General features: G+C 48.6%; 1 long non-coding RNA gene across 1 annotated transcript; it reads right to left on the bottom strand.

The window, feature by feature from the left end:
• Positions 1-1,265: 1,265 nt before the first annotated feature.
• LOC134739243 (uncharacterized) lies at positions 1,266-22,604 on the bottom strand. The gene is made up of 4 exons (XR_010125853.1): positions 22,401-22,604; positions 21,366-21,505; positions 19,814-19,879; positions 1,266-1,466 (listed from the first exon to the last, which is right to left on the bottom strand). It is a non-coding gene; the product is annotated as an uncharacterized LOC134739243 (long non-coding RNA).
• Positions 22,605-24,578: the final 1,974 nt, after the last annotated feature.

Below are 24,578 nucleotides of genomic sequence, written 5' to 3' on the forward strand. Positions count from 1 at the left end.
CCACCATGCCCAGCTAATTTTCATATTTTTAGTAGAGACGGGGTTGCACCATGTTGGCCAGGCTGGTCTCCAACTCCTGACCTCAAGTGATCTGCCCGCCTCAGCCTCTCAAAGTGCTGGGATCAGAGGCGTGAGCCACCGCATCTGGCCAGTCTGAAACTTCAATACAGTCACAGATACCAGAGGCCAGCAAAATTTTTCAGTAAAGGACAAAATAGTAAATATTTTCAGCTTTGCAGGCCAGATGGCCTCTGTTGCAACTCCTCAACTCCGCCACTGTGGCATGACAAAGAGCAGCGTTAGATGAAACCTAAAAGAATGAATTTGGCTGTGTTCCAATCAAAATGTATTTATGGACACTGAAATTTGAATTTCATATATTTTTTATGTGTCACAGAATATTATTCTTCTTTTGATTTTTTTGCAGTGATTTAGATATGTAAAATTACTTTTAGCTCACAGGTCCTGTAAAAACAGGTAGCTGATGTAGTTTGCAGACCTCTGATACATACATAAGTAACACTGTGCCTGGCATGTAGATCCCAGGAAATATTCAAGTTTTTCCTCTCTATTTCCACTTAAATTTAGAACTTTAGAGGTCATTTGTCCAGTAGTATTTCCATTTCCAGAAATTCATCCATCAGACCCCCCTAGAGTTGGCTTTCTGAATATCAACTTTCCAGGATAGAGTACTTGCTTTCAGCCCTCAAATCGCTCTTCCATCTGTGACCAGTCTATCAGACAGCGACTTTACAATGAAACAGATATTCATAGTGAACACACTTCAGTACTTCTTTACAATTTTTATCTCCCTAAATGCTTATATCATATCCTATTATAGAAGCTGTTGTTATTGTCCGCATTTTGCAGATGAGAAAAATGAGGCCAGAGAGGGGGAGTTATTTACCCAAGGGTTGCACTGCTGGGACCCAGGCAGTCTAGACCCAATGATAGGTCTCTGTGGTGCCTGAGGTCTTTCTCCCTCGGCCAGGATGGAAGTCAGGGTGCCATCCACCTCCCGACACCCCCAAACCAACACCCCAGAGATCACACCCTAGGAGTCCCACCCCATTGCACCCATTCCCCATGATTCAGTGAAGCTGAGCTGTTTTGCAGGCAAGAACATCATTCTTACAGGCAAGCGAGGTTCCTCTGGTGATGGTGGGGATTCGGGCGGGGGGTAGAGGGGGCGGGCGTTGGCAGGCAAGAAATCAGCACATAAACAATTAAAATAAGATTTAAAAAAATATATATTGCTTCCTCTGCATACGTGAGCGCAGATCGTGGCGGAAGATCTCACAGAGGCTCAGCGCTGTTCTGTCCCTGGAACGTGGAACACATTCGGCTAATTGAAGCCTCGATGTAGTGCGGCTGGCGGGTGGGGGGACTTCAGGAGTGATCCATCTACCCTGGCAGGCTCGTTCCGGGAGGCGAGCGAAGGAGGCCTTGTAGAGCTCCGTGCAAGACTAATATATCCGCAGTACATGGAACGAGAAACAGGAACACCCTCGTTTGTTTTTTGGTATTTTTTTTATAGGACTGACGTGGCAGTTTTTCCCCTGATTTTTCAAAGCCACACTTACTTACTGCTCTTTGTACCTCTTGAGAGAAACGGGACCCCCAAATCTTTGTCTGCTTCACAGAGTGATGGGGGAGGAAGATTAGAAGATAGAATTATCGCATTAAAAAAAATCAAATTCTCTGTGTTTTATATTTACGTACAATTAAAACAAATTATAAATGCACAGAAGGGGATAAAATGCAAAGGTCAAATCTGTCTCCTTAGAAATAGTAATCCGTCCATCTGCCAAGTGTTTATTGAGCACCTACTACAAGCAGGGCAATACTGAGCACCTACCGTGTATTAGGCTCTGGGGATGGAGAAGTGAACAAAACAGCAAAGTCTCTGCCTCAGTTCCCATCCTCAGAGGTAATTAATTTTAACTGTTCCCTGCATTACCTTTCTAGAAATTATTTGTGAATAATCTCTCTCTCTCTCTTTTACACACACACACACACATATGTTTATCTTTTTGAAATGAATTAGATCATACCAGATATAATAATCTGTATCTTGGTGTGACTTTTTCTTTAATTTAACAATATATTTGGGGCATTTTTTTCCACTTTAACAAATAAAAAAATCGACCTCATTTTTGTCTAAATAGCTGTGGGATACTTCAAAGCGTGCCTATAGCAACATTTAATTAATCCCCTGTTGATGGACGTGTTCATTGCCTCTGGCTTTAGTCTGTTGCAACCAATGTGGCAGTGAACATCCCTGAGCAAAAGGTCTGTTATCATAAATAAGGAAGGAGCTCAGAGATGACCTACACGGTCGTCATTCATGTTGCTCACTTCATATGTCCTGTTCTTCTCCACGACTCATGGTAGAACTCCACTTCCTTGCCCCCTTAGAGAGAGGTGTGGTTGTGGGACTGGACTTGACGCCATATATCATATTGTGCATGGAAGCTTCGGAATGGTGGTCTTCTGCTCTCTTTTCTTTCTGGGACAGTGACCAACCATACTCCGGAAGGTGACTGCTCTACCCCCCGAAGTTCTAAACTACAGGTAATGGAAATGAGCAGCACATCCTCCAGCCAACCCACAATGGACATGCAGTGAGAGCCAGAAACAAACATGTTGTTTTGTACCATTGGGATTTGGGGGCTGTTTGTTACTGCATCATAGCCCAGTTTCTTCTGACATATACAAGCTACTACAACTCTTCTATTTCATAGACAGGGACATGAAGGCTACACTTATTGCCTCCAGTCCCTGAAGTGTAAATCTTGATAGTTCCCCACCGCCCACGTGTTAGAACACAGGCTCCTTAGAATGTTACTCAAGGCACTAGTTATTTTACAACAACCTACTAACCATTTCAGTCTTATTTCCACCAGGTTTATCCTGTGCCTCAGCCACACGTAAGAATGGCCCATAGCTACACATTCTCTAACTCAATTCATGCTGTTCCCTAGTCCTGGGCTGTGCTTCCCTGCCTTTGCTTCAGAAAAAACTCCTACTCATCCTTCAATACCAGGTCAAAATGGTGCCCATCTATCAAGATTTGCCTGGCCCTCCCAGACAGCTGCTTCCTCCTCAGTGCTTCCCTAACACCTTAAAAAGCCTCCCCTATGGGGAATGTATCACACTCCTTCCTGATTTTCTGTTTATATGCCTGTTTTCCCCACCCCCAGATTGTGAGCTTCTTGAGGGCATGGACATTATCTCATTCATCTCTTCCCAGTGCCCAGCACAGGGACTGGCACACAGTGAGGTGCTTGGTAAATGTTATTATACCATGAATGAATGAATGGATGGATGAATGCATGGATGGATGGATGGATGGATGGATGGATGGATGGATGGATGGAGAGAGGAATGGATGGATGATTCTTGATCTTCCAGCCCTGTCTACTTACTGTGCTAGTCTCTCCCTCCACATTCCTTCCAGCACTACATTGCTGAATAGCTAGTGCATGATTCGTGAGTATAAATTCTTGCCCTCAGACACAAATGGGCAAAACAGTGATGATGAATAGAAGGTTCAGGATGCCAAAGTGATCCCTTTAAACACATCAGCAAGGTCTTCACGGTAGAACAGTGAGGCCAATTGGCAGTTCTTCAAAAAGTTAAACATACCCAATGGCCCAGCAATTCCAGTCCTAGGTATATACCCAAGAGAATTGAAAACAGGGACTCAGACAAATCCTTGTTCACAAATGTTCTTACCAGCATTATTTATAATAGTCATAAGTTGAAAATAACCCAAATGTCCATCAGCAAATGAATGGATAAACAAATGGTGGTCTATTTATACAATGGAATATTATTCAGCCATAAAAAGGAATGAAGTACAGATTCGTGTTACAACAAGGATGAGCCTTGAAGACGTTATGCTAAGAGAAAAAAGCCAGTCACAGAAGGCCACATATTGTATGATTCCATTTACATAAAATATGCAGAACAGGTAAATTCATGAAAAACAGAATGCAAATACTAGTGATTGCTGGAGGGGGAGATGAGGAGTGACTGCTTAATGGGTGCAGGGGTTTATCTTGGAGTGCTGGGAATGTTTTGGAACTAGACAGTGGTGGTATTTGGACATGGTGAATGTGCTAAAGGCCACTTAAAAATGGTTAATGCTACGTTATGTGAATTTTATCTTAATTGTTTAAAATTGAAGTAAGATAAACCAATAAGACAGTTGGTGCATTTCTTCCCAGCCTCCTTCTTGGATGCACCGTGATGGACCAGAAGTGAGGTAGGCGGGCATCCTGAGCAAATGGACCCAGGCAGTGAGCCACCAGCAGCATGGTTCCAAGGAAGACAATGCTTCCTGGGGGCAGGAATGTCCCTCCCTCAGGGTCTCTGTGGGATCCAAATATATGAGGGAGGTAGAGGGGGAGAGACAAGGACACAGATAGATAGATAGAGGGACAAACATATAGAGATCTGGAGAGAGAGAGAGAGAAACAAAAAGAGAGAAGAAACTCATGGAGAAATAGGAAGGAGGGGAGAAGAACAAGGGGTCTTAGATGAACTAAGCAAGCCAGGAGGACCACGGAGACTCTGATTACTTCCTGCCGGACAATGTATGGGTAAGGAGCTAAGAAAAAGGCAGAAACTCAGTTATTAATATTTTTCTCTTGGTGTCAAATCCATTCCACAGGCCACATGGAGGTCCAGCCTCAGGCCTTTATGTGGCACCTGGGGAAGGGAGGCCGCCTCACTGGCTCCCGCTTGGGGAGTGGACACTTTCAAAGGGGCTTTCTAGGATGAATGGAGGGGTCAGGCATCCCATGCCGTGTGGGCCTGCACAAAGCCTTTCCTCTTCTGAGCCTCATCAGCCTCATCTTTAATCACAGCAAATTGTGTTTTCCAAGCTTGCTGAACAAGAAGTGCAGAAAAATTCCCATCCCCTTGAAATGGGGGCAGGTCTTTGCAATAGCATAGATGAATGAATACAGCAGAAAGGATGCAGCATGACTTCTGAGATGAGGTCAAAAAAGGTAATACAGCTTCCTCATGGCACACTCTCCTCGGAGAGTTGTGCTTGGAACCCAGCTGCCATGTTCTGAGGAAGCCCAGACTACATGGAGAGGCTGTGCTCGAGCATTTCACCCAAAAGCCCCAACAGGCATCAACTACCTATGTAAGCAAACAAGCTTCAGAAGTTTCCCACTCCCACCCTTGGAGCCATTTCAGTCTGACGTTACATGAAACAGAGACAACCTGACCCCGCTGAACCCTGCCCAACTCACAGATCCACGAACAAAATTACCAATTTAGGTTGGGCGTGATGGCTCATACCTATAATCCCAGCACTTTGGGAGGCTAACTTGGGCAGATCACTTGAGCCCAAGAGGTCGAGACCAGCCTGGGCAACATGGCAAAACCCCATCTCCACTAAAAATACAAAAATTAGCCAGGCACGGTGGCACATGCCTGTAGTTCCAGCTACTTGAGCGGCTGAGGTGAAGGATGGATTGAGCCCAGGAGGTCAAGACTGTGGTGGGCTGTGATCATAGCACTGTATTCCAGCCTGGGTGACAGAGTGAGACCCTGTCTCAAAAAAATTTTTTTTTTAATTTAGTTAAATCATTAAAAATCACTTAAAAGTGTTTGTTATGCTGTTGTTGTATAGCCTCAGACAACCAGATGGATAGGAAACCCTCAGTTGCAGCACTCACGGGCTGAATCGTGTCCCCCCAAAATTTATATGTTGAAGTTCTAAACTCCAGCAGCACAGAATGTTATCTTGTTTGGGAATAGGGTCTTTAAAGCGGTAATTAAGGTAAAGCGATGTCATTGGGGTAGGTCTCGATCCAACATAACTGGTGTCCTTATCAGCAAAGGAGATTAGGACACGGACATGTACAGAAGGAAGATAATGTGAAGACACAGCAAGGAGAAGATGGCCATCTGCAAGCCAAGGAGAGGGGCCTTGAAAGAAACCAACTCTGCCCACACCTTGACATGGGCTTCTAGATTCCAAGACTTGGGGAAAGAAATGTCTGTTGTTTAAGCCACTCAGTCTGTGGCACTATGATATGGCAGCCCTGGCAAACTAATACAACCATTGGACCCACTTTCCAGATGAGAAACAAAGCTCTGAGAGTTAGTGCCTCCCCAGGCTCCACAGCTGGCAAGCCATGGAGTCGGCCTGGAACCTTCCTACCTCTCAGGGGTGGCCCCATATTCTAAACCTGAATGTAGCTACAGTCTATCAAAAATGACCACTCCAAACCTCCAGGCTGCTACCAGAGCAGACATTACTAATTCATCCCAGAGCACTCTCACTCAGCCCAGATGTGGCCTCAGTCTCTCTAATCAAGATTCCCATGCAGATGTGGCCTCAGTCTCTCTAATCAAGATTCCCACGGATGGGCCAGCAATGGCCAGAGGGACACTTTTCTGGGCATAGCTCAGTGGAGCCTGCCTAAGGCTGCCTTATTTGGGTCACTCTTTTTTTTGGGGGGGGCATTCTGAGGCTCTGTGGGGGTCATTATGGTGCAAAGATTACCCCAGATGGCACCTGTGGTTAACTCACTAGCATCACTGTTACATGGGATCTATAAGATAGTAAGTCAGGATTCTGCATAGAGACTCATCCTGGCTCACGTGACCCCCAGGGTAGGGCTGGGCCACAAAGGGGAAAATTACTGATAAATATTATCTTCAAAAAATCCCTCCTCCCCTACACAAAGCTAAGCCATTGAAAGTTTATCAAAACCACAGCCTTGGAGTCAAGCGATTCTCATGCCTCAGCCTCCCAGGTAGCTGAGACTACAGGTACACACCACCACACCTGGCTAATTTTTGTATGTTTTTTAGTAGAGATGGAGTTTTCGCCACGTTGGCCAGGCTGGTCTTGAACTCCTGAACTCAAACAATCCGCCCTCCTTGGCCTCCCAAAGTGCTGGAATTGCAGGCATGAGCCACTATGCCTGGTTTTTTTTTTGTTTTTTTTTTTAAGCTCCCTGGTAATTTTCTCAGAGGCTGAGAACCCCCGATATAAACTTCACCGGAATCTGGGGCTGCAGAGGGGTTCCTGGGCTGGAGGGTTGCCATAGCTTCTTCTCCGTTTCTTGATGGGGCAAGCCTCCTCCTACTACAGGACCTTTGCGCAGGCTGGTCCTTCCACCTCCACAGTTTGCAGGCTCCCAATCCTCCCTTAGGCCTCAGCTTTAATACCTCCTCTTTCAGGCTGTCATTCCCTGATTACCTGCCTCCCTCTTCCCTCTCACTGTTCCCTCTTCACTCCCTTCCAATCTCTTGTAATGCTTCCTAAGTTTGCATTCTGGGGCATTTTTTGTTTGTTTGTTTACTGTATTTCTCCCCACTAAACAGTGAGCTCATGTGATCCATGACTGTCTCTGTACCCTTCACCATTGGACCCCCAGGGCTGAGCGCAGGGCTTAGCACATACTAGGTGCTCATTAAATATATAGTGAAATTATTTAATGGCAAAAACATGCATCCTCCTCTCTGAGCCTCACTGTGTTGTGAGGATTAAATGAGTTAATTGCTGTAAAGTGCTTAGAAAGTTCCACCTCGTGTTAATTAAATGAGCTGGTGCTGAGCACATGGCCTGACCCATAGAACACTTTCATTGCTGGTGAACAATTACCATTATTATTATCACTGTCATTGTCATTGTTGGTATTATTTATCCTCTATTCAGCACAGAGTAGGTGCTTAATAAAACTGTGAACTACCAAAGTGATGTAGCCTTGGACCAGCCACAGGGATGGAGGATGTGGCTGCTGGAGGAAGCCTCCAGGCCAGTCTGATGTGGTGAGGATAGCATGGCTCAGAGAGGGGAATGCACTGCCCCAACGTCACCCAGCAAGTCTAAGCGAGATCCAGCCCCAGAACTCTAGGCTTTCCTCTCCACTCATGGCCGCATGCCCTTGGGCATAGCTCTTCCCCTCTGGGCTCTTGTTACATCTGTGTAATGGGCCTGGGGTTGCAGCAGGGATAGGGAGGTTAGACACAGGTGTGACCCCAGCCCCAGCCCCCAAGCTTGCCCCATAGTGACATGGGTGGCCACTTGGTGGCACTGTGGAGTCACCATCGACTGGCAGCCACCCGAGGAGCCCCAGTCCAGTGCAGCTTGGCCAGGAGACCTCAGAGGGTGCTCTGCGCTGACCTCCTTCCAGCTGGGGAAACTGAGGCCCAGAAAGGTGCTGCCATGCCTTTGCCAAAGTCATGCAGCTAGTCTGAGAAAGAAGACTTTAAAAGGTAGTTTATTGAACACCTACTATGTGCCAAGTTTGCAACTGTATCATCCAGTTTCCACAACAACCCAAAGGCAGGAGATAGCCTTTCCATATTCCAGATGAGGAAACTGAGGCACCAAGAGCTTAAGTGGAAATATGGGAGCAATGACAATCATGACAGTAGTGTTTAATATTGAGTAAGTGCAACACATGTAAACAATGGCAATGAGTCAGGCCAGTCCCACAACAAACCCAAGACTTGGACACCAGTACTGACCCATTTTACAGAGATGGAAACTGAGGCTCAGAAAGATGAAACCATTTGCAGTGATCACACAGCCAGGAAGTGTCTGCTGCCGGGACATGTCCCTGCCCAGAGGGAACCAGGCCTAATTCCTATCTACTCTCTCCCCCACATTCCAGCCTCAGCCTCAGGCAAGCTTGGGCCAGCATAGCCAGACCTAGGCCTCCAGGGATCAGGGAAGGCTTAGCCTCTTCTCAAAACCCACAGCTTGTCTAGACCAGGCTCCTTCCTGTGGGCTGCCACCGGGGGTCTGGGTGCCCACTGGAATTTGGGGGCATGAAGGGGTCCCTGTATCTCCCCATATCACCCAATAGCCCCTGCTCCAGATGTGAGCAAGGGATGCTGCTGTGAGTCCTGGGATGGTCTGCAGGTCTCTTAAGGAAGAAGAAGCAGAGGAGAGGCGAGGAGGGAGATGTGGGGTGGCGGATACAGAGCAAAAGTGACAGAGACATCATGAAATAGACGGAGACGCAGCGTAGAGACAACGACAGGAAGAGAACAAGAGACAGAGCCAGAAAAACAAATTAAATCAAAACCGAACAAAACAGAGAGGGAGCAACAGAGCCAGAAAGAAGGGAGTGAAGAGAGGTGCATACTGAGATGGAGACAGACAGACAGATGACGGGGATACAGACTGAGAGAGAGACAGAGACTGGGAGCCAGGAGATCACAGAGACAGACAGGGACAAAGCGGCGGGGTGACACAGAGACAGGGACAGACGCGAGGAGGGGCGGAAGATGGGGACCTGGGGTGAGACAAGGACCAAGGGGCACGAGAGCAAATTCTGGGGTAGCAGACCAGGAGGTCAGGCAGAGACTCAGCAGAGAAGGAAAGGCCGGAGGAGGCTGAGAAGAGAAAAAATGATCAGAGAGAAAGAAGCAAAGAGGAAGGTGACAACATAGAGAGGGCAGAGGAAGGGGAATAGAGGAGGGAGGAAGACCAGACAGTCAGAGGGTGGAGGCCAGGGCACGACGGGGGTAGCGGCGGGATCAGGGGTCCTCCCACCTGGTGGACCCTGCCCTGGCCCCTGTCCACTGGGCAGCCAGGGTCTTCCACCCACCACCTGCCTCCATACCCCAGAGCTTTTCCTTCCCAGCAGGGGCCTGGCCAGGATCCTGGAGGGCAAAGGTCAGGCGGGTGGACTCGCCAGAGCCCCCAGAAAGGCATCTTTCATTTCCGCCTGCTCAGCAGGCTCCGAGCACGTCGTTTGCATAAAACAATATTCCTGTGGGGGATGCTAATGCGCCCTGCTATTTTTGCCTCTCCTGGATTGTGGTTTGCATACATTTGCATACCCTGGGAGAATTAAGCAGGAATCATGTAAATGAGCCCACCAGCTTGGAGGCGAAGGGGGACCTGGGCTCCCTGCCTCCCGACAGGCTGTGCTGGCCACATCCTTCCCCTGGGGGCACCCTGGCAGGACAGGTTAACACGGAAGGATCAGCTACATGTCTCTCCCAACCTGACGCTGCGGTCCACTCCAGGTTTGGGGTAGCCAGAGGCAGTTTTCAAAAACCCAGATCTGAGCCTGTCACATCCCTCTTTAAACCTTCCATGGCTTTTGGAATCCTAGGATGGAGGCCAAACTCTCCCTCTCCCCCATAGCCACAAGGACCAACCCCTACCAGCCCCCCTAACCCACACTCTCTTCCTCCCCAGCCTCCACCCACAATGGAACTTCCTTCCCTCAGGGCTCCCCCTCACCACACTTCTGCAAACCACAGGGCCTTTGTACATGCTGTCCCCACTGGCTGCAATGTTTTTCCTTCTTTCTCTTCACTTCCTTACAGCTAACTCATCCTTCAGACTCCAGGCCAAGTACCATTTCCGCAGGGATGCCCTTCCTGTCATCTCTGACCTTATCCCTCCATTAAGTACCCTGTTAGGTAGCTGGAATTATTATCAATGCAATAACTTCCTTTGTGCCTGACTCCTCCATGAGACTGTGAGAGCCACTGCCCCCCACACAATACCTAGCAGTGCCGCCAGGTGTTCCTGGCCTTAATTTGGGTTCCCAATTAATATTTGTTAAATGAAGGTGGCAGACCTGCAAATTTAGCCTCGAACCTGGAGTCCTCAGGAGCCCAGCCCCCAAACTCCAGTGGTACACAAGAAGTTTTTAAAAATATATTAATTGAGAACCTACAGCGTGCCAGGCACTGGGTAAAGTATTTAACATATACTGTCTTGGGGAAGCCTCTATATCTCTACATGGGAGGCGTGGAAATTGTGTGCATGTTACAGAAAGTAGGGGCTCTGGGAGGAAGGCCACCAGGTTCAGGTCACACAGCATGCATGTGGCAGAGCTAGCAGTCCACCCCAGATCTGTGTGCCCTAGAGGCCTTAGCCTGATCGCTGCACATTTTCCCCTGACCCTTTGGGTGACACTCACCCAGCACACACCTAAGTGGTCTCATGAAAAGTTGTATAGATTTACACAAGCACGTGCAGACTCACGAGAGAATTTGAGTTCACCAGAGCGCACACAGCTGTTGCCTGGCCTGTTCATAACTACCTTATACCCAGTATGGAAGTCTATGCCTCACACCTGTGTGCTCCCATACTGGCCTACACAGACTCGTAAGCACACACGCACGCACACACACACGCATCCCTCCAGGCCTGCACAGACTTTCACTTAGCCATTCAGCAAACACTTCGTGCAGAACCACTGCATCTAGACTCTGTGTCAAGAGCTGGGGGTGTCAGGAAAATGGCATAGATTGACTGGATCTTGCTGGCCATCTTGGGGCTTCCTATCTGCTGACTTCCCCTGGGGGTGTATATCTGATCCACACACATTCGAATATCCGTTCACACTGCACACACTCTATTGACACAGGAATGCATAGCTCACAGGGTGCAAAGGCGTGGAGATACACTGTCACACAAGCAAACGCACGGCCCTCTGCAAGCCCACAAGAAGCGACCACAAGGGAGCAGAGGCTGTCTGATCCATCACTATCATTTTCAAGGGCAAACAACTCGACCAGGGTAATTCAGGAAGTCATTGTCTGCTATAGACTTAGACAGAGCTTGAGCAGCCACAGAGCTAAAAAGCCCATGAGTTTGACCCAGATAGGCCTAGGCTCTGATTGGCTCCTGCGCTTATAGGGTCACTTTCTTGCTGAGCCTAATTTTCCCTTCTGCAAAATGGGAATAGCAGACACTTTTTTCTTCAAAGGTCTGGGTGTGTTGGTTGCTTCCACTGTACCGGGCATATGGTGAGGACCCAATAACAGGCACTCTATATTATTATTATTGTAATTATTATTATATCCCTCCTTCAGGTCTCAGGACTTTTGTGGTCCTGCGCTCTGAGCTGCCCCACTGCTCCATCCTGATACTCCACACTGCCTTCTCCTGAGGCCAGGGTCCTGTGAGCATACAGAGGGTAAGGTCGAGAACATGTTTAAGACTCATAGCAGGCTGGGCATGGTGGCCCCCGCCGCCCTTAATCCCAACACTTTGGGAGGCTGAGGTGGGTGGATCACCTGAGGTCAGGAGTTCGAGACCAGCCTGAGCAACATGGTGAACCCCTTCTCTACTAAAAATACAAAAATTAGCCAGAAGTGGTGGTGCATGCCTGTAATCCCAGCTACTTGGGAGGCTGAGGCAGGAGAATTGCTTGAGCCTAGGAGGCGGAGGTTGCAGTGAGCCGAGATCACACCATTGCACTCCAGCCTGGGCAACAAAAGCAAAACTCCATCTAAAAAAAAAAAAATCTCATAGCAGCTGAGCAACATTTACCCAGAAAATGAAATGCTTTCCTTGCACAAAGTTCTGCCCCTGGCATCAAAGCTCCCACCTGCTCAACAAACCAATACCAGTTTGATTATTGAGAACAATTTGTCTGCCAGGGCGCCGTTCAGCCAGCCTGGGATTTGCAGAGGGGCGGGTGTGCACCCAGGCCTCTGGAGACGGAAGAAAAAGGTGTGGACCAAGGAGCTGGAGGAGGGAACGATGGGCACCGAGGCAAGATCAGGTGATGCTTCGCTGGCCTGCTGTGTCCAGCACTCCCAACAGACTCCCAGGATATTTTGGAAAATGGGGGAAACTTTCTTTTCTTACCTCAGCCCTCTCTTTGGGGAACAGTCGCTTCTATCCGAACACACAGCCTGCATCCTGCTATGAGGCCGAAAGGCAGAGGTGTATGGATTGTCCTTAAAGATCTCCTTGGTGTAATAACCCCGGGGCCACATGCATTGTGGGAACAGGGAAATAATCCTTCGGTTACCTGAAGCTGACAGAGGGAGGAAATCTAGCTCTTTGCAGAGACGGCCACTTGCTACCTGGGGCTTCTGGGGATGGATGGGGCAGGCTGGGGAAGGAGCCTGGGCTGAGGGAAGCTCCCACTGACCCAGCCCACACAAGAGCTGTGTGGAGTCTCCTGGTTTCCTCCTTGTCAGGAAAGACCACTCAGGGCTGCCTATGGGGAGCAGAATTCTCCTAGGAGGTTGTCATTGCTGGGGGTGGAAACCCTGGTAGTCATGGCTCATATACCCGGATCCCCAATGTATCAAACCAAGAGAAGCAAAGAGTCTTCCATTGAATTGCCAAAGGGGTTCCAGCCTCCCCCAGTGCCTCCTGGTCCCCGATTAGAGAGCCAAGTGGGCATGAATGCCAGCTCTGGGCTGAACACACTGAGGTTCAAATCCTGATTCCACTCTTACAGACTGATTGATCTGTTCAGCCTCTCTGAGACTCAGTTTTCTCATCTGAAAAATGGAATAGTTCTCAGACCTACCTCATACGGCTATGGTTAAGGGTTAAACAAAACAGTGCAAGGGGCATGCTTGGCACATAATAAGCGCTCAATAAATGCATCTTCTTTATCATGGCAATTCTCGTCAAGCCTTGGGTTTATGCTGAGTTCACCTTGCGCAAGTTCTGATCCTACTGTCAGCTTCAGTTTCCCCATTTGAAAAGCAAAGGTCTGGGCCCAAATGATCTTCTGGGATCCTTGCTGCTTTACCATTTCCGGTTGGAAATTCTGTCCCTTGAACTTCGTGAATTTCTCTGCCACCATAATTGGATTCACCCTTTTCCAGGAGATCAGCCCCAAGGATTAAAAGGTTAACTTAAAAATGTGAATAGTGGCTCACGCCTGTAATAATAAATGTGAATAGTGGCTCACGCCTGTAATTCCAGCACTTTGGGAAGCCAAGGCAGGCGGATCACTTTAAGCTCACAAGTTCGAGACCAGCATGAGCAACGTGGTGAAACCCCATCTCTACTAAAAATACAAAATAATTAGCCAGGTGTGGTGGCACACGCCTGCAATCCCAGCTATTTGGAAGATAGAGGTGGGAGGATCACTTGAGCCTGGAAGGCAGAGGTTGCAGTGAGCTATGATAGCACCACTGTACTCCAGCCTGGGCGACAGTGCCAGACCCTGTCTTTAAAAAAAAAAAAATAGCAAAGAAGATTCTGCATTGATCCTCTATTAAGTCTCCCTCCTTGCCCTGCCCACAACTCCCCAAAAACAACAGTAACAGCGACAGAAATAATGGCCACATGGACACAGAACTTACTACGTGCCAGGTGCTGTTCCACATACAAAAACCCCATGACATATGACTAGCTCCTCCAGTTTACATATGAGGAAACCAAGGCAAAGAGAGGTTAAGCAATTTTCCCAGGATCACACAGCTCAAAGATGGCCCATCTGGGATGTAAACCCAGCCACCTGGGTCTCAACCCCAATGCCCCTCAACCCAAAGACTCAACAAAGGGTAGAGTATCAGGCACGTGACGAAGCCATGACAGGAGGCGTTTTGGGTGAGTGGAGCCTTTCAGTGCTGTAGATCCTCTCCTGCTCTCGGCAGACGCCCCAGACTGGCCTCACGGAACCACGTTAAGATGCCTGCCCAGCGCAGGGGAGAACAGACAGCCTGTTGGTTTAAAGAAGATATTCAATTATCTCAGCCGCAGTGCTTGCACGTGCTCTGATGAGCTGAAAAGGGAGAATAAGGAGCACACGCCGCGTCCTGTCAGAGATAATTAGAGGTAACATCACTTTTAAGAAAACAAGCCTGTGGCCAATTGTTCAAGATTGATGAAGTTGGTGGCCAGCATGGGCAACCTAGGAAGGGGACATCATTGGTCTGCCCTGAATACAGTGTCTGCACTTTGCAGAGATGACCTTGACCAAGGGTCATGGGCTGGGTTGGGTGGGAAGGGTGATTAACTGGCAGCCCCCCAGCCAACATCATTCCTGTCCCTGAGGCTGCTGGAAACTGCTGTAATGGAGACTTACGGGCGCATGTGTGGGAGGAGCTGCTTGTTCCCTCAAGGTAGGAGGAAGGCAGGTTTCAGGCCTTGCTAGACTGTGAGCATGAGCTGGGCGGCCTCTGTGAGACACACAAAGACCTTCATCTCACAACAGTTCAGGCAATGGTTAGGAAGCCCCTACCATGGGCCATGGGGATACAGCTGGAAAGTGGGTTCCAGGCCGAGAAGGCAGCATATGCAAAGGCCCTGAGGCAGCAGTAGGCTTGGCACATTTGAGGCAATGCAGGAAGTCCTGCCTGGCTGGAGAGAGGGTGCCCAGGAGGAAAGCAGCTCTTCCAAGAGCTCAATGAATGAGGCACTCAGATGGATCGAGTATTTCCTCTGTGCCCGGTCTTGTGTTCCATCTGCCCTGTGAGGAAGGTGCCAAGATGAATCTCTTACACATTCCAGATGAGAAGTCTGAACATCAGAGAGGTGACATCATTGCCAAAGTCCCACAGGGAAAACATGGCAGGCTGGGACCTGTTTCCAGTGCAGCTTAACTGTTCCTTCTCTTCCTTTTTGTTCCCCATCCCCCAACAGTCCAACTGTGCCTCCTTTAACATGACTCTCATAAGCCCAAACCCACCCATCCCAAGCCCCAGCTTTCCAGTGGGTCAGAGCTAGAAGTTACCTTGAAAGGCTAATAGATTCACCTTGTTCATTGCTCATAATGGGAAAACTGAGCTAGGACTGGGGGATGAGAGGGAAATAGAGGGCACACCCCTACGCTGAGAATCACTTATGAATTCAACCTCACATCAGCCATCACACACGCCATTTTGAGGCACCCACAATATAAGAAGCCACGGTAAGGAGATGCTGTAACAGAACCAACAGGCTGGTTTTCTATGGGCTAATGGGCATTATCCTTTTGTTTGCAACTTCCCACTCCAGAGCCACACCAAAACAGCATTTTGGAATTGTTTTTAGGGGATGCATGCCTTCTGGGATGCCCTTTGGAAACCCATGAATCCACAGTCACTTGAGTTTGTGAAGTGCTGTCTACTCCACTCCCTTTGAGAGTCCTAGTGTGTATCAATCATCTAAGGCTCTGATAAGTCCTGCTGCAAAGGAACAAGCTTATATTTCCCTAAACCAGCATGTCCAAAATTCATCCAAACATAAAATTCTTACAAACATGACCAGAATTGGGATTTTTTTCAGAAGTGATCATGAGAAATACTGGTCTTGATAACTAAGAGACGTTGAAACAGTCCTTCTGACCCTGGAGAAAAGAATTCTGAATACATTTTGGATGATGGGTGAGATGATGAAGTGATGGGGAAGCATTTAAAGAATCAGAGGACTATTTATGCAGAATAAAAAGACCCAGAACAGGAAATAGTGGCTGCCTTCTAATCCCCGAGAGGCTCCCGAAGTTGACTGTGGAGAGGTTTCCCCCCTACTTCCAGAGAACAGAGCTAGGGCAGGTAAGTATAGGAAAGGAGTTGGAGCTTGCACCTGAGACTGGCTGTCTTGATAGGAAATGAGTTCCCCATCACCAGAGGTATGCAAGGAGAAACTGGAAGACTATCGCATTAAGGCTGCTAAAGAAAATTCCTTCTACAATTCTCGAATTTCCAGGGCAAAAGAATGCGACCCAGACCAAGTCCATGCTAAATTCCTCTCTTCTCTCAATAGCGGGCAGAAAGAAACCAGGCATGTCACATCCATCTGACATTAGGAAAATTCTTATAAATAAAATAGTTCCTATAAAAGCTGTATGAGCTCTCTCCAGTCCATCTCATCTCGACAGTAATAAAACCAAGCCCGTAACTCCAGCGTCGTCTTGCCATCTACAAGAGGAAACGCTTATTTTAAGAAGTATAAAAAGAAAAGTAATTTACAGTCTATTAACATTTTAAAAAGTGTGTTAGCAAGAAGGGGGAATACATTACCGGCTCGATGAAGGATCCAGAGAGATGAGGAAAGTGGAATCATGTAAATTTCCTTTGGTCTCCATTTTAACCTGGAAAACTTCACATTCATTCCAAATCTCCTAGCAGCTGTTAGCTCATTTTTTTCCCTTTCCTTAAGAAGAAGGTTTGGTTGAGGAATGGTGGCCACGAAGGACGCAATGAAGTAGGTCCATGAGGCAAGGCAGGGCTTAAATTCAGGAGTCAGATCTGGGTTCCCATACTGGCTTGGGTCCCCGGTTGTTCTATTTTGATACAACGTTCCCAACTTCCATGAGCTTCAGGCAAGTTGTCTAGTCGTGGTGATAGTGAATCCCAGTGTCCTCTTTGTTAATACAAAAGTCTTAGCTTTCACGCAAGACTTGCAAGGGCTCAGTAACTGCAGGAGTGTAACTGACCCTGCTAGGTGTATGGCACATAGTAGGTCTTCACCTAGCATCTACCCCTTGCCCAGCAGAAAGGACACCATTTGCATTCCCAGAACTGAGCTGAGCCCTGGGTGGGGGACTGAGACAGAGTCTCGCTCTTGTTGCCCAGGCTGGAGTGCAATGGCATGATCTCGGCTCACCTCAACCTCCACCTTCCTGGTTCAAGTGATTCTCCTTCCTCGGCCTCCCGAGTAGCTGGGATTACAGGCATGCACTACCATGATCCGCTAATTTTGTATTTTTAGTAGAGATGGAGTTTCTCCATGTTTGTTAGGCTGGTCTTAAACTCCCAACCCCAGGTGATCCGCCCACCTCAGCCTCCCAAAGTGCCGGGATTACAGGTGTGAGCCACCACGCCCAGCCAGGGATGGATTTTAACCTACAAATCCAGAGAAATACATGGAAAGAATTATAGAAGGATGGACTTCAACAGAAAACAAATCATTCCCTCCTAGGAATGCAGCCACACATGACTAGCCTGCAAGAGAACCTGGGGCCCTGGGGGAGATGCCAGGCTGTGGGCAGGGACTGTAGACCAGGGGCATCCCAGGAGGGGGCTGCTTTCCACGTGGTTGTCACTCAGAACTTGGACAAGGGCTGAGCCCTGACTTGGGTCTTCACTTGCAAAGCATCACAAACAAGCCCTTCCCCTTTTCACATGCACACACACACACACACACACACACACACACACACCCTTATATCCACACATGCACGTGCACATACCATAACTTATACGTATACACAGACACGACCAACAGTCACACACAGGTGCACACGCCTACCCATCCCTTACCCACACATGTGCACGCACAAAATGTAACTTTTACACACACACACCAACACAATCATACCTACAGGCACACCACATGTCCATTCTTTATCATCACACATAATGCACACACACCACCCCTCGTGCATGCTTCAAATGTGCATGGCAACACAATTGCCTATGTGCACACACATATGCATATGCACAGACTTAACATCTGCACCTGCACACGAGCACACTCCCAGTCACTTGCATTTACACACTTACATGTACACACAGGTGATATACCCACATCCTAATCCATGTCCCGCACTCACAGCCACGTGCCCAGCACACGCATATGTGAAACACACAGGCATGCCACACGCACACACAAACACACACATACACACAAATACATTCACGCAGCAACCTTCCCACCCTCCCGCCCCCTCCACACGGCATCTCACATCCCGGCCCCCTCTGGCCCCCCCGGCCTGTGTTTGTGCAGCTGTTCCCTCTCCCTCAAGTATGGGGAGGGGGCAGGAAGAGCAACATCAGGGGAGGGGGCAGGCCACAGTCAGCCCTAATCAAGAATTTCACACCCCCCCCACAGCGACCCAGCCCCTCTGCAAAGCCCCCACATCCAGTTGGAAGAAAGCCCAGAGCTGGCTTTGTTAACAGGCTCCCTAGGACAGCAGGGGGCCCACTCCTGGAGCGTACCCCCTCCCTGCTCAGAGGCCAGGACTCAAAACTTGCCCATCTCGGCGGGTTGGACGGGGGGTGGGGGCTTTTGAATGCCTGAGTCCTGCTTCCCCCAGCTGGGTGCCCAGCCAAGGGCTGGCAGGCACCAAATGGGCCTCTCCCCTTATCACCCTTTCCCAGGCCTTATCAGGTGGGGGGGAGCAAGGCAGGAGCTGTGGGCCCCAGACACATTGGGCTGGCATGCTGGGGTTCCCAGTGAGGCTGAGCACGTCCGATTTTAAGATCTGAATCTTGATAGGCCCATTCTCAGAAATGCATGCCAGCACCTCCCCTCCATTCTCCAGCCAGCTCAGCATCCTCAAAAATGCCTCGTGGCCTCACTTCCTGGCCTTTGTCCAAGCTCTTCCCCACTCCTGCCAACCACCAGCACCCTCTCAAAGACGTTTCTCTCTCCTTAGCATGCACGACTCTTAGACACATCATCTTTCAAGACCAGAGCAGGTGCCTCCTCCTCCAGGAAGCTCTCTCTGACTCCCTCCTGCCTCCCCAGGATTTAGTGGGCAGGTCCCTCTATGCTCCCCCTGGCTGCCTGTTCTTCCACCTTGCCCTTCTCACACTGCTGAGCCTCCATCACCATAGCAACCCCAAAACTGGCCCAAGGTCTGGCTCTAGGTAGATATTTGCTGAAGGAAGGAGGGATGGGGTGGAACTCTGTTTCGGTGCCTCATATCCTCGGGCCTCGTGAAATGAATTAGGTCCCTGATTTTAATTTAAGAGTTAAATAATACCACACATATATTACAAAAGTTAGGTAAATTTCCCCTTCCCTCCTGTCATTACCTAGAAAGCTGCCAACTTCTAGATTGTAATTATGTACATGAATAATGAAATTAGCATATCTATCAGCTCACTCCCTGCTCATTATGTACAGGGAAGAGCCTGTGTGTTTCCATCCCAAATCACCCTCCTCTGGAGGCCCGCTGGGCTCCAGGCTCTGCAAAGACCCCAGGGGAGGGGCTGCATGCCTACTGCACACCTGGGAGCTTCTAGAAGCCCTGAGAGACCTTCCTGGGTGGGGTGTTCATGTCTGATCAGCCCTGAACTGCATCTGATGGGTGGGTGGGAAGCATTGGTTGAAATTGGCATGGCAGGGGTGGGGCTATGGGATGGGGGACAGCCCTGCCCTTGCAGAGGGAACAACCTGAGTTTCCGGTTCACTCCACATGGCTGTGGGCCAGTGTGTGGGCCTCTCCGGGGCTTCTTTCACCTGTAAAGTGGGGATGACATGTAAGTCAGCAAATGTGCTCCTAAAAGCAGCGTCAGGACACAAACAAGCTTGCATTGAAATTCTAGCCCCGCCATACATCTGCTACATGATGTCTTCTCTCTAGGCCTCAGTTTCCCCTTCTGCAGAATGGGAACAACGAAGCAAGTGTAAGGATCCCATGACATTCCTTGTGCAATGTGGAGCATTGTGCTTGGCACGGAGTGAGTGCTCCATAAACATGAGGGATTGTGGCTGTTGATGTCAAGACTGGTGTTTACCTTAGGCCTGAGGTGGACTCTCTCTTCTAGCAGAAATTCTCATCCAATAATTGCATGGAAACCATCCAAAAAGTAGGCACTCAGGCTTGCCATGTGTCTGTACTAGGCGTCCCCAACCCCTCAGCTTCTCCTGGAATTCAGTGGGAATGCCAAGCTCTGGGCTATCCCCACTCAACTCTGTCCAAAACATCTTCCACGTGGGGAGGAGGCCACGGACAGATGGATAAGGAAGGACTCACCAAGCCCGAGGGTGCCTGCGTGTATGTGGTGTTTACTTATTCACTCACACACACTCATTCACATTTTCGTTGTGGGATCCCTATGGGCAATGTAAGAGGCAATAGGAAGCCAATGAATGCTTGTGAGCAGAGGAGGGCTGAGTTCAGTCTGGCTTTGCAAACTTGCTGAATATATGAATGAATGAATGAATGAACAAGGCAAATCTTTTTACTCCAACCCAGTGCTGGGATTCAGACAGGTTACCTGGGGACCTTAGTCCAGACCCACTTGATCCTACAGAGAAAGGCTCAGGGCCTCAGCTAGGAGCACCCTCACTCCCTGACTCTACTTACCCAATGCTGCAGGGCTGGCTGACTCCTTCCCAAGCCCACTAGCACCCCTTCATAGCTGGGCACCTTCACAAGCATCAGTGCTATCCCTGGGGCCACCAAGAAAGTCAAAGCCTCCTCCCAGAGCTTACTGTCTAGAGCTTTGCCAGCACAAGCTGCTAAGCTTCTTTGCCCTGTCACTCTGACTGGGGGCAAACTGTGGCCCATTCCACAGATTAGAAATGGTGGGATCAATTCCAGGGACTATATGGAAGCTTCTAACTCAGACCCACAAGGCTGGGCATCTTCAAAAGAAGAAGCTACGCATTACTCATATTTTATAGCTTCTTGCCCACCCCACCCCTATGCCTGGGCAGGACACACCCTGCTGTAAATAGATCCATGTTGGTAATAATAATAATAATAATAATATGAGCTAGGAAAACAAGCAGTTCTTACCTGCTCCACGCACTTTACATGTATTCCTTCATTTAACCCTTGCAAACTTAGCATAGTGGCTGGCACACAGTAAAAGCTCAATAAATGATTGCTGAATAAATGAATGAATGAATGAATGAATGAACAAGGCGAGTATTTTTACTCTGGCCCAGTGATGGGATTCAGACAGACCTGGGCTCAAATTCTTGTACTGCCACTTACCAATCGGTTACCTTGGTCAAGTCAATTCCCTTCTTGGAGATTTTAGTTTTCCTGTCGATAAAGTAGGCGTGATGACGTCTTCCTATCAGGTTGATGTGAGATTTCAATGAAGCTCCGCATACAAAATGCTCGCATGACACCTAGGGCGGCCCAGAGTAGAAACAAAAGGTTTTTGTTATTGCTATTGTTATGGATGATGTCATTGTCTCCATCTGTCCACTCAGCTTGCAGTCATGGGTCAGGAAGTCAGAGACCAGAGGTCACACATTGGTGGTCTGGAGACCTTGTCCAGCTCCAAATGTATTTTATTTGGCTAATACAGCACTTCATTGATTTTTTTAAAAAATCTAATTAGTTGCCAATATTTAGAGATTGGGAGATTTCACGTAAAATACAGTTTGGGATCTCTCTTGGAATTTCAGATGTTTGGACCACATGAGAATTATATTCACCCAGAGCAGCTGGGCTCTGCTGGAGCTGAGAAGCACCCACCTCTTTCTTTCTTTCTTTCTTTCTTTCTTTCTTTATTTATTTATTTATTATTTTTGGAGACAGACTCTCACTCTGTTACCCAGGCTGGAGTGCAGGGGCATAATCTTGGCTCACTGCAACTTCCACCTCCTGGGTTCAAGCAATTCTCCTGCCTCAGCTTCCCGAGTAGCTGGGATTACTGGCATGTGTCACCACACCCGGCTAATATTTGTATTTTTAGTAGAGACGGGTTTCACTATGTTGTCCAGGCTGGTCTTGAACTCCTGGACTCAAGTGATCCTCCTGCCTTGGCCTCCTGAAGTGCCGAAATTACAGGCACCCGCCCCTTTAGAAAGGGTATGAGCTCCCATTCTGCCCCAGTCCCTGCCGCTCCCTGTTGCTTCTCTCTTGGCCAGCTCCATTCATTTAGGTAGTTTGCCTACCACTGGAGGATTTTCCATCTGGAAGCCCTGCTCTAGATTTTCTCTTCAGTGAGATCCACCAAGAAAGCTCCAAGTCACAGTTAGCCAAATGGAGTTGAACAAGAAGAAGAAAAACACACACCTCACAGTGATGATGTGGCCACTTCTCCCAATTTCACAGCCTGGGCCCAGAATGGAGTCGGCACATCCCTTCAAAGCTCCGTCATTCTGAGGATGCTGAATGCCACCTTCCCACCCATGCCCACTGGGGAAGCCCACAGAAAGCCCCCTAAATGGCGCTGATCCCTCCAGGAAAGGGGAGGGCACGCCGAGAAAATGGCTCCCATCTGACCAGCCTGGGCACAGCTTCTTGACTCTAATTGGGGACGCGGTAATTAGATGATAGCAAAGTACACCCCAGGCTCAGCTTTCAGCCCCAGGTCCCACCGACAGGCCATCCCACTTGGAAAGTTTGCCTGACATTCCTGAGCCGGGCCGCCTTGCCAAAGAAAACTCAAGCAAGGCTTGTCTTGGCACAGACTCAAGCGCTAGCCTCAGCAGGAAAACCAAAAACATTTATACAGCTGGGCCTGCGACGCCCGCTTCCCTCAAGAGTTTGTCAGGGCTTGGATGGCTCGGTGGATTCGGGGGGCACTTCTGAAGGGGATTGTGTTCCCGAGCACGGCCAGGCATGGCCGGCCAGACAGAAAACACCGCGGCCACCCCCGGGAGGTGGGAAAGAAGACGCAAGAAAACACGCTCTGGGGAGCTGGAGAGGGGCTTCCTGGGGGCTGGGTTTTCATCTGTTCGTTGATCACTGCACGCCTCCCCTTCAGCTGCAACCACATCTGCACAGGTCATCCTGGCCAGCTCACCACCCGACCTGTGCGTGTTGGCCAAAAAACAATCCAAAGAAGCTGCTTATGGCACGCGGAGCGCCTGGGGCCCCATGCTGACAGCTCTAAAGGACCGCCTCTTCACCGCTCTCTCTTTGCACTCAATTTCCCCATCTCTTTTCCTGGCCGCCTTTCCATGGCATTCTCCGATGCTCTTCACATTCTCTGTCCTGGGGGCACCCCAATGAGGCCCATCTGGCCTCCTGGTTCTGAATGTCAGGGACTATGAACGGGAGGTCCTGGAGCCAGTGGTTCAAAGCCAGGAGCTCAAACACATTGGTGAACACACTGGGGGTTGCCAAATTATCTGCTAAGTCCCTCGTGAATCCCTCCGGTCCCTCCATCCCAGTGGTCCCCACTGCAGTCCAGGCCACCATCGGTGCAGGGGTGACTGCAGCAGCCTCCTCTCAAACCCTCCCACCTCCACTCCTGCCCTCAGAGCCCATTCTCTGAGCCAAGGATAGCACAACCTTTATTATTCTCTCAATTATAAAACATTTAAAAACTACAGCAACATGCAGAAAATATGATTTTGCGTAATTTAATGATTCACTATCAAGCAAACACCTAAGTAACCACCAGCCAGCTCAAGAAACAACCTAAAGTACTTTCTCTTTTTCCTTTTTTTTTTTTTTTGAGGCAGAGTCTCGCTCTGTTGCCCAGGCTGGAGTGCAGTGGCACGATCTCCACTCACTGCAACCTCCAGCTCCCAGGTTCAAGCAATTCTCCTGCCTCAGCCTCCCAAGTAGCTGAGATTACAGGCGCCCGCCACCATGCCCAGCTAATTTTTGTATTTTTAGTAGGGAAGGGGTTCCACCATGTTGGTCAGGCTGGTCTCAAACTCCTGACCTCAAGTGATCCGCCTGCCTCAGCCTCCCAAAGTGCTGGGATTACAGGCGTGAGCCACCACATCCTGCCAGAAGCACTTTCTTGACTCTCTTCAATTCGTATTTCATGACTATCCTGACTTTTGTGGTCATGATTTCCTTGCATTTTCTTCAGACCTAAAAACAACATAGTTTAGCCTTGTCTGTTTTGGGGTTTTATGTAAATGGAATAATAATAGTAATCATATTATTATTATTTTGTGTCTGGATTCTTCTTTCCAATATTATACAGTGAGATTTCTCCATGTTATTGCACAGAGCTATAGTCTATTCATTTTCACTGCTGTATAATATTCCTTTGTGTGAACATACTAGAGTTTTAAAATCTATTTTACTGTTGATGTGGTTTTGGGTCATTTCCAGCTGGGAGATGTTGTAAAACTAGAAATAGTCTTAGCCCAAGTACCTGGCACATAGTAGGGTTTACAGTCACAAACAGGTTCCAGAATCAAGCACAAGTTCAAAGAAAGCTGTATTACACAAAACTAAAATGGTTTGTTTTCTTGCAGGACTTGTCAGAGCCTTTAATGCTTTAAG

Source organism: Pongo pygmaeus, chromosome 23 (assembly GCF_028885625.2).
Source record: "Pongo pygmaeus isolate AG05252 chromosome 23, NHGRI_mPonPyg2-v2.0_pri, whole genome shotgun sequence".
Lineage (NCBI taxonomy): Eukaryota > Metazoa > Chordata > Mammalia > Primates > Hominidae > Pongo > Pongo pygmaeus.